This window comes from Hemicordylus capensis, chromosome 2, assembly GCF_027244095.1.
Source record: "Hemicordylus capensis ecotype Gifberg chromosome 2, rHemCap1.1.pri, whole genome shotgun sequence".
In the NCBI taxonomy this organism is placed as follows: Eukaryota; Metazoa; Chordata; class Lepidosauria; order Squamata; family Cordylidae; genus Hemicordylus; species Hemicordylus capensis.
In genome coordinates, this window is record NC_069658.1 from 284,791,833 (window position 1) to 284,806,850 (window position 15,018).

Sequence of the window (15,018 nt, forward strand, 5' to 3'; positions counted from 1 at the left end):
TACGATCTAGCATCTCTAGCCCTGCCTGGGTCCAGTCTATTATTCCTGCAGTGTATCTGATAACAGGTATAGCCCAGGTGTTTATGGCTTGTATGGTGTTCCCGCCAATTATTATTATTATTATTATTATTATTATTATTATTATTATTATTATTATTATTAATTTCTTGTTTACACTTTCAGACAGGTGTTATTGACTGGTTTGTTTCATCCAGACATTGAGTCCTTCCCAAGCACCTGGGATGGCTGAATTTTATTATCAATATTGTTGTTGTTATTATAGCTATTGTTACAAAATATAGGCTGTTCCCAGAAAAGTTGCTTTTTGTAATTGCCTGATGGTGATTTCTGTGGCCCCTATGGTGTTGAGGTGCTCTTCAAGGTCTTTTGGAATTGCACCTAGTGTGCCAATTACTTCTGGGGTCTTCTTCTGCCACAGCCTTACAATTTCAATTTGTAGATCTTTGTATTTTGTATTTTTTTCTATTTCTTTTTCTTCTATTCTGCTATCCCCTGGTATTGCTATGTCAATTATTTTGACTTGTTTTTCTTTCTTCTTGACTACAGTTATATCTGGTGTATTGTGTGGCTGATGTTTGTCTGTTTGTCATCGGAAGTCCCATAATATTTTTGCATCTTCATTTTCTACAACTTTTTCAATTTTATGATCCCACCAATTTTTGGCTACAGGAAGCTTGTATTTTTGGTAGATGTTCCTGTATATGATCCCTGCTACCCTGTCATGCCTTTGCTTTTAGTCAGTCTGTGTGATCTTTTTACAACAGCTGATTAGGTGGTCCAGTGTTTCATATGCTTCTTTACAAAAGCAACACTTTCTGTTTGTTGTTGTTGTTGTTGTTGTTGTTGTTATTGAGGATGATGATGATGATGAAAAACATTTATATACCATCCAAAATGCAAGTCTCTGGGCGGTTTACAACAAAATAATAAAAACAGATAAAAAGATTAAAACATTACAACAATTAAAATTTAAAATGTTAAAACTATTAACATACTTGAAGCAATCTGCTGTTGACCAGGGACAGATAACCATAATGATTGTCTCTCAGCGTATTTTATCTGTCATAGCAATGTGAGTACGGATTATATATTCTGGTCATGTATATGGGATATATGCTTGCAGGCCCCTGTAAAGATCAACACAAAGAAGAAGGGGCTGGGGTCAGCAGTCCAGCTTGTAGCCCTTCATCACATAATTTTTTACCATTTTGAACATCTGCACAAAAGTGTAGAAACTAGGCCCGTGCAAATTCGGATTAAAAAATTTAGATTTTATCTGAAATTGCCCCAAATTGGTAAACATTAGTAAAATCAAAATTTGATCTTAAAGAGAGAGAGAAAGGATCAGTAAAGTTGTAATTAATTCCAAAATATCAAAATTAATTTAAGAAATACTTCAAAATTTCAGAATTAGCAAAATGGAATAAGATTTCCCCCATAGGGGTGAATGGGGAAATCAAAACAATTTTATTAAAAATCAATGGTTGGACCTAGTGCCTTCAAACCTGTCGCACATGTGGGGAAGGGGGTCAGGGCCACTTGTGGTGAAATTGAAGAGAATTGGTGAATCCCCAGATTTTTTTGTGAAGTTGTTTTTGTTTGTTTGTTAAAAATGGCTAAAAATGATGAAAACTGGCTTGTTTCAAGCTAGAACTTTACAAAAACTTCTGAAACTGAAGACCCTCCTTGGACCGTCATTTCACCCATGTGGAGGAATCTGCCTTTTGCCTTCATCAAAAGGGGTAACAGCATGCCACTTTTGCCCCCCTTTTCTATTTCTGGAATGGATGACCATACAGTTATGAAATTTGACACACATGAATTCCATATTGGAAGGACTCTCTGTAAGTTTTTCCAAAGCTATGGGTAACTCTGATTTTTTAGGAACTGGGGCGGGGGAATAAAAAGGGCTAAAACTGGCTTGTTTTGAGCTAGAAACAGAACTTGGTATGTATTACAGAGACCTGGCTGGGGGAAGCTGGGGGCCCAGTGTGGTCCCAGCTTCTTCCTCCAGGCTACGCTGTTGAGGAGTGGGTGAGGGACCGTGGGTGGGGAGGTGGAGTGGCTGTGGTCTATAAGAATAAGCATTCCCTTACCAGGATCCCTGTTAGAGTGTCGGACCATATCGAACGTATGTACTTAATCTGGGGACCAGGGATAGACTGGGACTTCTGTTGGTGTACCGATCGCCCTGCTGCTCAACAGAGTCCCTAACTGAGCTGACGGACTTGGTCTCAGACTTGGTGTTGGAGTCCCCCAGGCTTGTGGTGCTGGGGGACTTCAATGTTCACTTTGGGACCAATTTGTCTGGGGCAGCTCAGGAGTTCATAGCAGCCATGATGACTATGGGACTATCCCAAGTGGTCTCGCAGCCAACACACATTGCAGGTCACACACTTGATTGGGTCTTTCACTCTGATCAGGATGGTGTTCCGTGGGTGAGGAATCCTGTGATTTCCCTATTGTCATGGACGAACCACCATCTGGTTAAGTTCGGACTCACAATCACTTCCCACCTTCACAGGGGCAAGGGTTCTATTAGGATGATGTGCCCATGAAGGTTATTGGATCCAATAGGATTTCAAGAAGCCTTGGAGGAATTTACTGTTGGCTCTGCTGGTGATCCTGTTGATGCCCTGGTGGAGAATTGGAACAGCAAACTCACTGGGTCAGTAGACATGATTGCTACTAAGCGTCCTCTCTGACCAGCTTCAAAATTGGCCCCTTGGTATACGGAAGAACTACAGGGGCTGAAGCAGCGAGGTAGATGACTGGAGTGCAAGTGGAGAAAGAATTGGCTTGAATCTGACAGATTGCAACATAGAGCTCATTTGAAGACCTATACTCAGGCCATACGTGTGGCAAAGAAGCCCATATTGCATCCGCAAGTTCACATCCAGCAGAGTTGTTCAGGGTTGTGAGAGGGCTAGTGAGTGCCCTCCTCCCTTGAATAAGAATCTGGAACCATTGATTACCCGCTGTGATGTGTTTAATGAATTCTTTGTGAGGGAAATCTCTCGCATTCGGGCTGACTTAGACTCTGTCTCCACAATTACCTCAGTGTCTGATGTGGAGGTGTCCAGCAACTCCTCTTGTGTGATTAGGTTGGATCAGTTCCAGTTTGTGACTCCAGAGGATGTGGACAAGCTGATTGGAATGGTGCGGCCTACCACCTGTTCTCTTGACCCTTGTCTGACATGGCTTATATTATCTGGCAGGGGGGTTGTTATAGAAGGCCTGGTAGAGATTATAAATGTGTCTCTGAGTGAAGGTAGGATGCCTCCTTGTCTTAAGGAGGCAATTATTAGACAGCTTCTGAAGAAGCCTACCTTGGATCCCTTGGACTTGAACAACTACAGGCCTTTCTCCAACCTTCCGTGGCTGGGCAAGGTAATTGAGAGGTTGGTGGACTCCCAGCTCTGGACAGTCTTGGATGAAACTGATTATCTTGACACATTTCAAACTGGCTTTCGGGCTGGCTATGGGGTGGAGACTGCCTTGGTTGGCCTGATAGATGATCTCCAATTGGCAATTGACAGAGGAAGTGTGACTGTTGATCCTTCTGGACCTCTCGGCGGCTTTCGATACTATCGACCATAGTATCCTTCTGGAGCGTCTGAGGGGGGTTATTTATTTATTTATTTATTCGATTTCTATACCGCCCTTCCAAAAATGGCTCTGGGCGGTTTACACAGAGTAATAATAAATAAATAAGATGGATCCCTGTCCCCAGATGGCTCACAATCTAAAAAGAAACATAAGATAGACACCAGCAACAGTCACTGTTAGTACTGTACTGGGGGTGGATAGGGCCAGTTACTCTCCCCCTGCTAAATAAAGAGAATCACCACATTAAAAGGTGCCTCTTTGCCAAGTTAGCAGGGGTTGGGAGTTGGAGGCACTGCTTTGCAGTGGTTCCACTCCTAACTCTCGGGCAGGTTCCAGATGGTGTCCCTGTTCTTCAAAATCTGAACTTTTGTATGGTGTTACCCAGGGCTCCATATTGTCTCAGTGTTGTTTAATATCTACATGAAACCGCTGGGAGAGATCATTAGGAGATTTGGTGCAGGGTGCTATCAGTATGCTGATGACACCCAAATCTATTTGTCCATGTCAGCATCATCGGGAGAGGGCATAACCTCCCTAAATGCCTGCCTGGAGTCGGTGATGGGCTGGATGAGGGATAACAAAAGGAGACTGAATCCGGCTAAGATGGAGGTACTCACTGTGCAGGGTTGGAACTTGAGAGATGATTTTGATCTGCCTGTTCTGAATGGGGTCACATTTCCCCAGAAGGAACAGGTACGCAGTCTAGGGGTGCTTCTGGATCCAAGCCTAACCCTAGTGTCCCAGGTTGAGGTGGTGGCCAGAAGTGCCTTCTAACATCTTCAGCTGATACGCCAGCTGTGTCTGTTTCGTGAGGTGAATGACCTCAAAACAGTGGTACATCTGCTGGTAACCTCCAGACTGGATTACTGTAATGCGCTCTACAGTATGTGGGGCTGCCCTTGTACATAGTCTGGAAACTATAGCTGGTCCAGAATGCGGTAGCCAGGCTGGTCTCTGGGTCATCTCGGAGAGACCATATAACTCCTGTATTGGAGGAGCTACACTGGCTGCCGATATGTTTCCGGGCAAAATACAAGGTGCTGGTTATAACCTATAAAGCCCTAAACAGTTTGGGCCCTGCGTATTTAAGGGAACGCCTTCTTTGGTATGAACCCCATCACCCACTGAGATCTGCTGGAGAGGTCCATCTGCAGCTGCCACTGGCTCGTCTGGTGGCCACTCAGGGACAGGTCTTCTCCGTTGCTGCCCCAAGGCTTTGGAATGCACTCCCTAGTGAAATAAGAGCCTCCCCATCTCTGACAGCTTTTGAAAAGTCTTTAAAAACACATCTCTTCACCCAGGCTTTTAATTAATGTTGTTTTAATGGTTTTAATGCTGTTTTAAAATATTATTTTAAAATTTTTAAATTGTTGTAATGTGTGTGTCCTCCCCCTTTTTTTTGTCTTAACAAATGTTTTACTTTGTTTTTATTCTGTTGTAAACTGCCCAGAGACCTAAATTTTGTGCGGTATAAAAATGTTTTAATAATTTAAAAAAAACTTTACAAAGAGTTATGGATCTGAAGCCCGCCTTTGGACCATCATTCCATCCCTATATGAAGAACATTCCTTTTATTTTATAATGATTTGTGTCTTCCCCACTGCAGAAGCACACGGTGAGTAAAAGTACTTCAAACACTTCTGTTATTGTGGTTAGAAAGAATTTTTCACTTTCTCTTCTATCCATTAAGGGATTGAAAGGTGTGCAGTCCTTTTAATCCCTTTAAAAGGTCTGCCTGTTCCTGCAATGAGGAAGGGGGGAAATGAAATGAAAGGAATGTCCTTTTTGTTCCACATGGGAGTGAAAATTCAAGCTATTGACAAATTCTCTTCAAATTAACTGCAGACATCCCTGACCCCCTTCCCCATAAGTGTGGCAAGTTTAAAGGATCTAGGGCCAACTGATTTTTTTGGGGGGGTGATGTTTTAATTTATTTCCCCTTTGACCACTATGCGGGGGGTGGGGGGAGTAAAAGGTAAAGTGTGTGCCATCGACTCGATTTCGACTGACAGAGCCCTGTGGTTTTCTTTGGTAGAATACAGGAGGGGTTTACCATTGCCTCCTCCAGCACAGTGTGAGATGATGCCTTTCAGCATCTTCCTATATACTGTAGCTGCTGCCCGATAGAGGTGTTTCTCATAGTCTGGGAAACACAGTCTCCCATTTTCTGGGGAAAATACCAGCAGGGATTTGAACCGGCAACCTTCTGCTTGTTAGTCATGCATTTCCCTGCTGCACCACTTAAGGTGGTACTATGGTGTGTGTGTGGGGGGGTGGGGGATCCAAATGTAAGTAGGAATTCGGATTTGAATTCTGAATCCAATCCAATATTGGCAGAACCCATAGAATCTGATATTTTCAAATTCAGATAATCCAAATTTGAATTTTCTCAACACACACAGGCCTAGAAGAAACTGGGCAAACAAGAGATTCACATCACAGGCTAATTAATGGCAATTTGGCTGAAGGGGTTACAAATGAATTAATACTGATGTTTTTGTTTGTTTCTATGCAGGATGTCAGAGCAACATAATGTATTATTCAACTGGGGTAATAATTTGTATAGAATCAGAAATAATGAGAGAGAAAACACTGTAAGGTAATTCACATGTCCTTCACATGGGGTGAGGAAAGTGTGGGGAAAGGCAGGGTTGAATCTATCTTCCGCCACATGATCATCCTTTCTTTGTGGGATGCATGGATTGCCAGCATGGCATTATGGAGGCTGGGTGAATGCAGCCTGGCCCCCAGATATCCTACAATGCACCATGCTCCTCATGTGGTGCATTGGGGGATTAATACACAAGCCGGGTGCTCTAGGCACCTGGCTCTGTGTCCGCTCAGGTTGCCTGCAGCTCATGCCCTTTTACCTGGGTAAAAGCCTGGGGGGAAACCCGGGCTTCCCAGCAGGGCAGCTCCAGAGTCACATGGGGTCCCATGCTTCACGCGGGGCTTCACACAGGGTAGGGCTGCGCAAGCCTGGGTCGGGCTGTTCATGTGAACAGTCTTTTTATCGTTTTCATTCCCCAGGACATATTTCCTAATACAGGCTGTGCTTTGCATTTCATATCCATTCTATGTTTGTGAAACATTTGACCAATCACCAGATATAGCCTTTCCAAACCCAGCAATGAATTTCTGGACTTTATTTCAGGTTTATGTCATGAAGAACTGTGCACAATATGGAAACAACCTTCAGATCTGTTGATCAAGAAAATGAGAGGGGCCAGTTAAATATTTTGAGGCTGGGGGCGCAACAATACTAAAGTTTAATGGATGGGCTGCTGACTGCTGGTTAGCAGTGATGGTAAGTGTCCTTTTCGTATTAAAAATGATTGTATGCCAATCTTCTGTGTGCAACAGTCACAAAAGCACTACTGGAACCTTCCTGGTGACTGGCTCTGTTGAGCTGCCATTTCTTTTCCAGAATGTTCCAGAAATGACAATACATGAAGCAGCAGCTTGATTCCCAGGGCATCCTTGAAAGAAATGGTAGCTGGTTGGACCTGGCACTGGGAAGGAATCTAGCATTTCCACTTCTGTTGCTGCTGCCACCCATAGCAGTACTGGAGGAGAGCTGGTCTTGTGGTAGCAAGCGGGACTTAGCTAAGCAGGATCCACCCTGGTTGCATATGAATGGGAGACTTGATGTGAGAGCACGGTAAGATATTCCCCTTAGGGGATGGAGCTGCTCTGGGAAGAGCATCTAGGTTCCAAGTTCCCTCCCTGGCAACTCCAAGATACTGTAGGGCTGAGAGAGATTCCTGCCTACAACCTTGGGTTGACAATGCTGGGCTGGATGGACCAATGGTCTGACTCAGTATATGGCAGTTTCCTATGTTCCTATATGTTGTAAACAAACAAACAAACAAACAAAAAAGACAGCCACTGACTCAGCTGCCACTAGCAAACTGCTCCCCTCAACACTTTACAGTACTTCTCATCCCCACTCTGAAATATCCACGATCTATTTTGCCCTGTGCTGCTTGAGTCTATTCAGCATCATAGAATTTTTACCAAAATTATGTACAATATTGAGAGAACTTCCAAACAGCCTTTTACTTTAAAGTAGCATCACTCTTTTTAATGTAAGAACTTTTGGAAGGTTTTTTACAATAACTAGTTCCCTCCCAAGTTTCTTTTCTGACATGAAATAAGCCTTCCTACTTCATATTTAATGTGTGCTATGTTCAGTTTTAGGTGATTCATAAGTCTTTGGGGAAATCACTTGTGATAGAAATGTTCTCCAAGTTACTGGTCATGTAGCTGCACAAAATTTTGGAATATATCGAATAATCTGGTTTAAAAATAAATGGAAAGTTTTGTGCAGCTACCAATATATAGCAATTGCATATATCCGCATGGCATATTGAATGCCATATTATAGAGCAGAGTGTCATTTTACAATCTACCATCAGCCACAAAAGAAAGTATAAAAAGTGTTAATTGAAGAATATTCTTGACACTTACTTGATTATATTTCTGCAGTGAAATATTACTTTAAAATGCAAAGGCTATGATTCAGAGCTGATATGCTCAGCTGCCATAACTAAGTAGGACATTTTTGCTGTTCCAGTAAGTACTGAGGTTTATTAGGAGTTGGTAATGGCATATGTTAAAAATAGAGAAAGACATTGTACCTTTGTAAATTGGTATCATCCATTGGGCCAGCACTGGTTGGGTTAGGAATATGCAAGATTTTGACTTTAAGACCACTCTTCATTTGGCAGTTAATGATGATGATCTACCTCATAACTAATTCTTGAAAAGTAAAAGTGTAAAAACTCCTTCTCTTCTGAGTCAGAATAGTGAAAACTTCTAGTTCTTCTGCCTTAACAAACACAGCATTACATCATCAGAACATTTATCTGCAATAGCAATGACACAGTTTTCACAATTTGTCCATGAACTCCTTCAGGATCCAGAACAACATTCCTAAATTTGGGTAATACAACCCTGTTTGTCTCATTACTTCATATTTCTTATTCTCTCCATTGAGATCTGGGTAGGTTTACTGGACAGCAATGGTGACAGGTCCTTCATATTCTCAAAGATTCACCTTGAACAGCAACTTGGCTTCAAAAGTATTGGCCAGGAACACAGAGCAACAAAAAGGCTTGTCTCATGGCACCTGAAGATACTTATTCATTTTATTTCTCTCTGATGATTTCCAGGAATACTTACTTGACTCTTCTCCTTTCCCCCACGCCCTTTCCTTACTGGTCTCCCCTTTCTCTTCAGGGGTTCTGGGTATTCCTGAGGGGTGTTCCTTCATAGCCCTGAAGTCATCTGGTTTTGCCTTGTTTCCTGTTGGCTACACAGGGACCAGCGCCAGCCTTCTGACCAGAGCCCAGGCACCGAGGCCCATGATGCACACAGACCTCATACAACCTTAGCCTGTATGGCAAAAAACTGTTCTTCCAGCTCTGGAAGAAGGCCCAGCCTCCTTCCACTTACAGCCTGTGGGACCTAGGGCTTGTTAATGGGCCGGTAATCCTCCCAGACAGCTTCAGGTGTTTGCTCCATGGGTGGATTGGGGGGATGTTTGGGTGTCCAAGCACCAGAGATTCCTTTCTCCTTTCTAAGCCACTCTGGAGTATTGGTGCCTGCAAATGACAACAGAGCAACTCTCAAGCAAGTGCTGTAAGCTCCTCCCAATCTCTCTATCCATGAACAGGAAATCCACTTGCAGATGGAGAAGCCCATTTTCAGATGGGGAAGCAAGAGAATAATTATCTTAGATTAGAGTTGCACTACAACTGCTGTATGGGTAGGCGGGTGTCAGAAGACTGCTATGGACCCCTGATGGGCATAGATTCCCAGCCAGTGCCCAAGTTGTCTGAAATCCTGTTTTGCCCCAGACACCTGCAAGCAATTTTCTGGATCGGGGTTGAAGTCAGATCTATTAGCAATATTTTTTCCCCTTCAACATAAATTTACAAAAGACAATAGTAGCATTTTTTTTGTTTATGTGCTCCTAGGTGACCAAGCAAATTTTGTAATAATCAGACCTTTCCAAGGGGTAGGCCCTTTATCAGTTTCAATTCATCAGACACTTAAGTACAAATCATGTCGTGTAATGCTGTGTGCATCAAAACTACTTAGCATCAAAATAATGAAGATGGAGAGAGGAAATGCAGAAAAAATTGCAAAGTCTAGGGAACATCTTCTACAGAATCCTATTGTCCCTGATTAATGATGATAACATCGAGATGAACAGCTTAGAATTTGTCCTTGAGCCCTGAAGAAGCAAGGTTGCCAGCACACAACGGTATTTTTTACTGTCAAACACGTTACTGCCAAAAGAGCTTCTGAACTTAATTTAAGAACTGATCTTTCACTGTTATTGAAACAGTATTTCCTTTTATTAAATCTGCACTTCACCTTTGATCATGGCAAAATCATGACTTTAGAATACCTGTAATAACTCTCAAAAAGCTCAAAGATTAATCTCATCAGCAATGAACTCTGTACAGGGATAAGTTCAGGTAAGGAGACAAATAGAGTCAGCTAGCTTAGCGATTTGAACTCAAGATAAGATTATATCACAATTTCAGAATATGTGAAGTAATAAAAGGCCTAAAACTTGAGTAATATAAAATCTAAGATCTGTGCCATAGAATCAGAAGGCAGGGAGGGATCAGAAGATTACCTGGTACAAGTATTTATTCACAAGCGAGACACTAATATATTAAAACATGTTTATAGTATTAATTAAAACTTCCATGATCTTACATGAATGTTCAGAAGCAGTATACCTCAGTGCCCCAACTGGTGATGACAAAGAAGAATATCTCTATTGTGTGCTGTTTGTGAAGTTCTAGAGGCTGAATGCTGTGGCAAATTGTTGCAGATAAACGTTTTGTCTGATACCACAGCTTTTAGATTCTTCTCACCTTCCTGGAACCTTAGAAAGCCTCATTCTGATTATAGCATACTAAAAGCGGAAGTTGTTTCAAGACATACAGGCTCGGCTATAAGCCTGGTGGTTCCAGAGTGGGTAACCCGCTCGGGAACCCCTGGTAAAAAAAAACAGGTTTGCGGAGTGAGCGGTCCGCAAACCTGGTTTTTAGAATTGTAAGTAGCCATTGTGCGGCTTCATGCTGTGCCTACTCATGAGTAGACCCCCCCGCCTGTAGGCTTAAAAGCAGCCTCCCAGCTCAGGGGTCTCCCCAGTATGCCCTGTGTACTCACGCAGGGCATACTGGGGCTTGCGGGGGCCACACAGCCCCCGAGCTCCCCAGCCCCCGCCAGCTCCATCAAGGAGCCGGCAATCGTGTGGGTGACCAATCCGGCCACCCAGGGCTCCCTCCCCGCTCACCCTGCAGAACCGGGTCTCACAGATCGTGAGACCCCGGCTCACAGTCTGCTTGTAACAACTGCCCTTTGGGTTGAAGTTTTAACTGTGAGCATCACACACCATTGCACAGTTCCTCACAGAAGTCATTCTCACAACCAGCCCTACCTCACAACCAGCCCTACCAGACTTGCATTTTGGGTGGTATATAAATATGTTAAATACATACATACATACATACATACATACATACATACCTGGGTAGGGAAACTGTTGCCCAAGGTATGGCTGATCTTGAGAACCACTAGGATTGCTCCTGATCCCAGTGCTCCTTTGCCAGATAGCCCGAGTTTTAAACCCAAGCTAAAAGTGAGATAGGAGAACATGTGCATGCCTCTTACCTCTCTACCTGATCACATGGAACCTGGGGGGGTGCTGCTAGCAGTCTGAGCATCCTTAGAGCTGAGGGGAAGGAATGGCCCAGCAGTGGGGAATTCCTCAAACCACCAGGCTCTTTACATGGTGCATTGTGGGATACGGGAGGACACAGCCTACTTCTCCCCCAACCCCTCACCACCCCTGAATTATTCACATGCCGTTCTTGTGGACATGCAGTGTCATGGAGCCTGGGAGCAGCAAGGATCATGTTGGAGAAGTTAGGAAGTGTTCAGCCTTCCCCCAGTCCTCCCCAGCCCTGGAATGAATGGCCATAGGAATGATAGTTTGATACAGTGGACTATCCCTTAAGGCAGGGGTTCTCCACTTGTGGTACTCTGGAGGTTGCTGAACTATAACTCTCATTACCCCATCACAATAAATTATAGTTGAGGGGGGAAGGGAGTTGTATTTCAGCAGCACCTGGAGGAGTCCCTGAGGTTGGGCTCCCCTGCCTTAAGGGAACAGGCATACATCTGGTATATACAAAGAACGTGTTTTAGTTCTAGAAGAGGGACAAACCTGGACATGTCAATCCTAAGAAGGTTAGCTGCCTAGTGCTTACTGAGGTGGTAAACCTATGGTGGATAATCATTATACTATTTCCAATTTTAGATGAATGCTCACATTATTGAATGTGATACCAAAACCCCACCCCAGTTCCTGAAGATGTATGCAAATTAGCATGTCCATGAAAAGACTAGGCTGGAACCCATCTCTCTGACATCTAGTTTTCTATATGCAAGGAACTTTGTTGTTTATGGCTTAGCTTTTTTTCTTTTTTCTTTTGTGAATCCCTATCTGCATTCTCAAATGTTGCAGCCCAGACATGTTTACCACCTCAGTGAGAACTAGGCTGTATCCCACTTAAATCTGAGTGAAACTAAGAGGATTTTTAATGAGATAAGCAAGTTATGACTAATGTAAATCACTGAAGCATTATAACTAAAGTTCTCTGGATTGGAGCCAATACATAGACAAGTATGGAGCACAGTGAAATGTTGTAGTATATCCCTGGGGTGCATGTGTCACCTGAGCATAGTGAAAGTTTTAGCCCCTTTCACCAAAAGAAGCAGAAGGGTTGTGATGATCTTGAAAAGAGTATTCTTCAAGGTGAGAAATCTCCCATTCTTTTTGTTCAAGCTCCCTCCACCCCACAACCACCACTGAATTCTGTTAGCTCCACCCATCTGGTTGTCTGTTAACTGCCCTCTGAGTTTGTAAACATTCCACTACACTGAATATACTGGACAGCAGGTCCCCTCCTCCAGTAGGCCACCAGCACCTGCTCCACCAGCACCTGCTCTACCAGTAGGTCCCCTCCACCAGGAGGCCACCAGAAATTCCTCCACCTGAAGCTTCTCCTCCACTGATGACATTGTCACTGTGCAAAAGGATAATGATGACCTTTGGAGTAGGTAAGTTATCATGGGGGACCTAGATTTCTCAGCTAATTTTATTCTTTATTTAGTGATATGTTAGTTTTAGTGTTTGGTTTTACAGAATAAAACCAGCAGAAATCAGTATCACATAATAAAAAGCTGGAGCTTGGTTCTTTTTTAAAGACAACAAAGAAATAGCAACCTTATTTGGATTGTTTCACCCTATAATCCCCCAAACATTAATTCATTTCAGTTAAAACAAACCTATTGCAACCTAAGCAAAACTTATGATGTCTTAAAAGCAAAACTGTTACATTCTCTAATTATTCTAAGTGTTGCTGGATGCGCAAATTCAGAATTCAAATGTCATTAGTATCATCAGTTCAAAAAGCTTGACACATCTTTCCCTTTCTTTTGTAGAGCAAGTGAAAGGATTAATATTCCCTCTCAGATTAGTCTCCATAGTACTCCATGAAATTGCACAAACATCCTCTTTTTCTTTCTTTCTTTTTTGGTAACAATAGAGAAAAGCACAAAACTGAAAAAATTAGTATTCAGCACTAACAACTGGAGATGTGCAATGGGATATATTTAAATGTAATGTGTTGAGCATGTCATTGGAAATCACTATTTTATTAATATGTTTCCAACATTAATATTACAAAAGATTCCAATTTGGGGGGGAAATGAAAGAAGAAGGGAAAGACACTAACAAGACTTTGGGGAAGAAGGCAAAGCAAGACATTGCTTGGATAGAATTTTGTATTTCTGAATGTGAAGGTATGCAAGAGTGGATATGAATATGTACAGAGAGGCCTACCAGGACCAATGAATAAAGGTGCACCAGGTCTAACTGGTCAAAATATATGGACAGACTTGAAGCCTGGCAACATTACTTTTAGAAATTAAGAATGGAGACAAAGCTAACATGGTTATTCGGCCATCCATTCACATTGTCAGAAATCTGGCTAATCATGTTTGGGCCATGTTTTTAGATTCTCAGCATCCACATTCCTTTCTAGCTACCCCATCCTCATGCTTGGAATAAAATCTTCTTCCATAACTGTATATTGTGATATTCTGAATGATAACTAGAATATATGAAAAATCAACTTAGTAGCAGTCAGTTGGGAAATCCTTTGGTCAAATTTTGGACCTATCATAAGAACAAAAGAGCATAAGAACAGCCCTGGTCCAGCATCCTGTTTTGTACAGTGGCCCACCAGATACCTTTGAGAAGCCTACAGGCAAGAGGTGCTCCCTTGTGCGTTGTATTTAGAGGCATTTGGAGGTGGCCAATAGCCACCAGACAGCCATTGATAGACCTGTCCTCCATGAATTTCTCTAAGCCCTCTTTGCCATCCAAGCTATTGACTATCACCACATCCCTTGGCAGAGAATTCCATAGATTAATTATGCAGTGTGTGGAAAAAGTACTTCCTTTTGTCAGTCCTAAATTTCCTGGCCATCAGTTTCATAAGATGACCACTGGTTCTAGTGTTGTGAGAGAAGGAGAAAATTTTTCCTCTGTCCACTCTCTCTACTTGGTGCATAATCACCTCTATCATGTCTCCCTGTAGTCGCCTCTTTTCTAAACTAAAAAGCCCCAGCTGCTATAACCTTGCCTCATAAGGAAGGTCCTCCAGGCCACTGATTATCTTGGTTGCTCTCTTCTGTACTTTTTCCAGGTCTACAATGTCCTTCTTGATATATGGTGACCAGAATTGTACACAGTACTCCAAATGTGGCCTCACCATAGATCTGTATAAGGGCATAATAATAGTAACATTTTTATTTTCAATCCTCTTTCCTAGAATGGAATTTGCTTTTTTCACACCTGCCATGCACTGAGTCTACACTTTCAATGAGCTGTCCATTATGACCCCAAGATCTCTCTCCTGGTCAGTAGGGGTGTGCACAAAACTGCTCCGCATGGTTTGGTTTGTGTAGTAGTATGTTTATTGTGGTCACATACCAGATTATCAAACAATAACAATTAATAGCATTAATAAGAAAATTCAAGAATTTCAAAAGTTTGTGTTTGTGTTTGAACTTAACTAGAACTGAACTGCCTGGTCCGCATACCAATTCTGATGAAGTATCCAGCGGTTCAGTTTGTGCCTAGAACTGGCGTCAAATTGGGTTGAACCAGTTCAGCCCTGGGTCTAGTACTTGTAAAGAGGAATCTGGTAAGAATTCCCTTTGCAAGCACCTGGAGGGACCCTATGGGGTTTTTTAAGGGTGAGCGGGAGGGAGGGAGTTTACCTAACACAC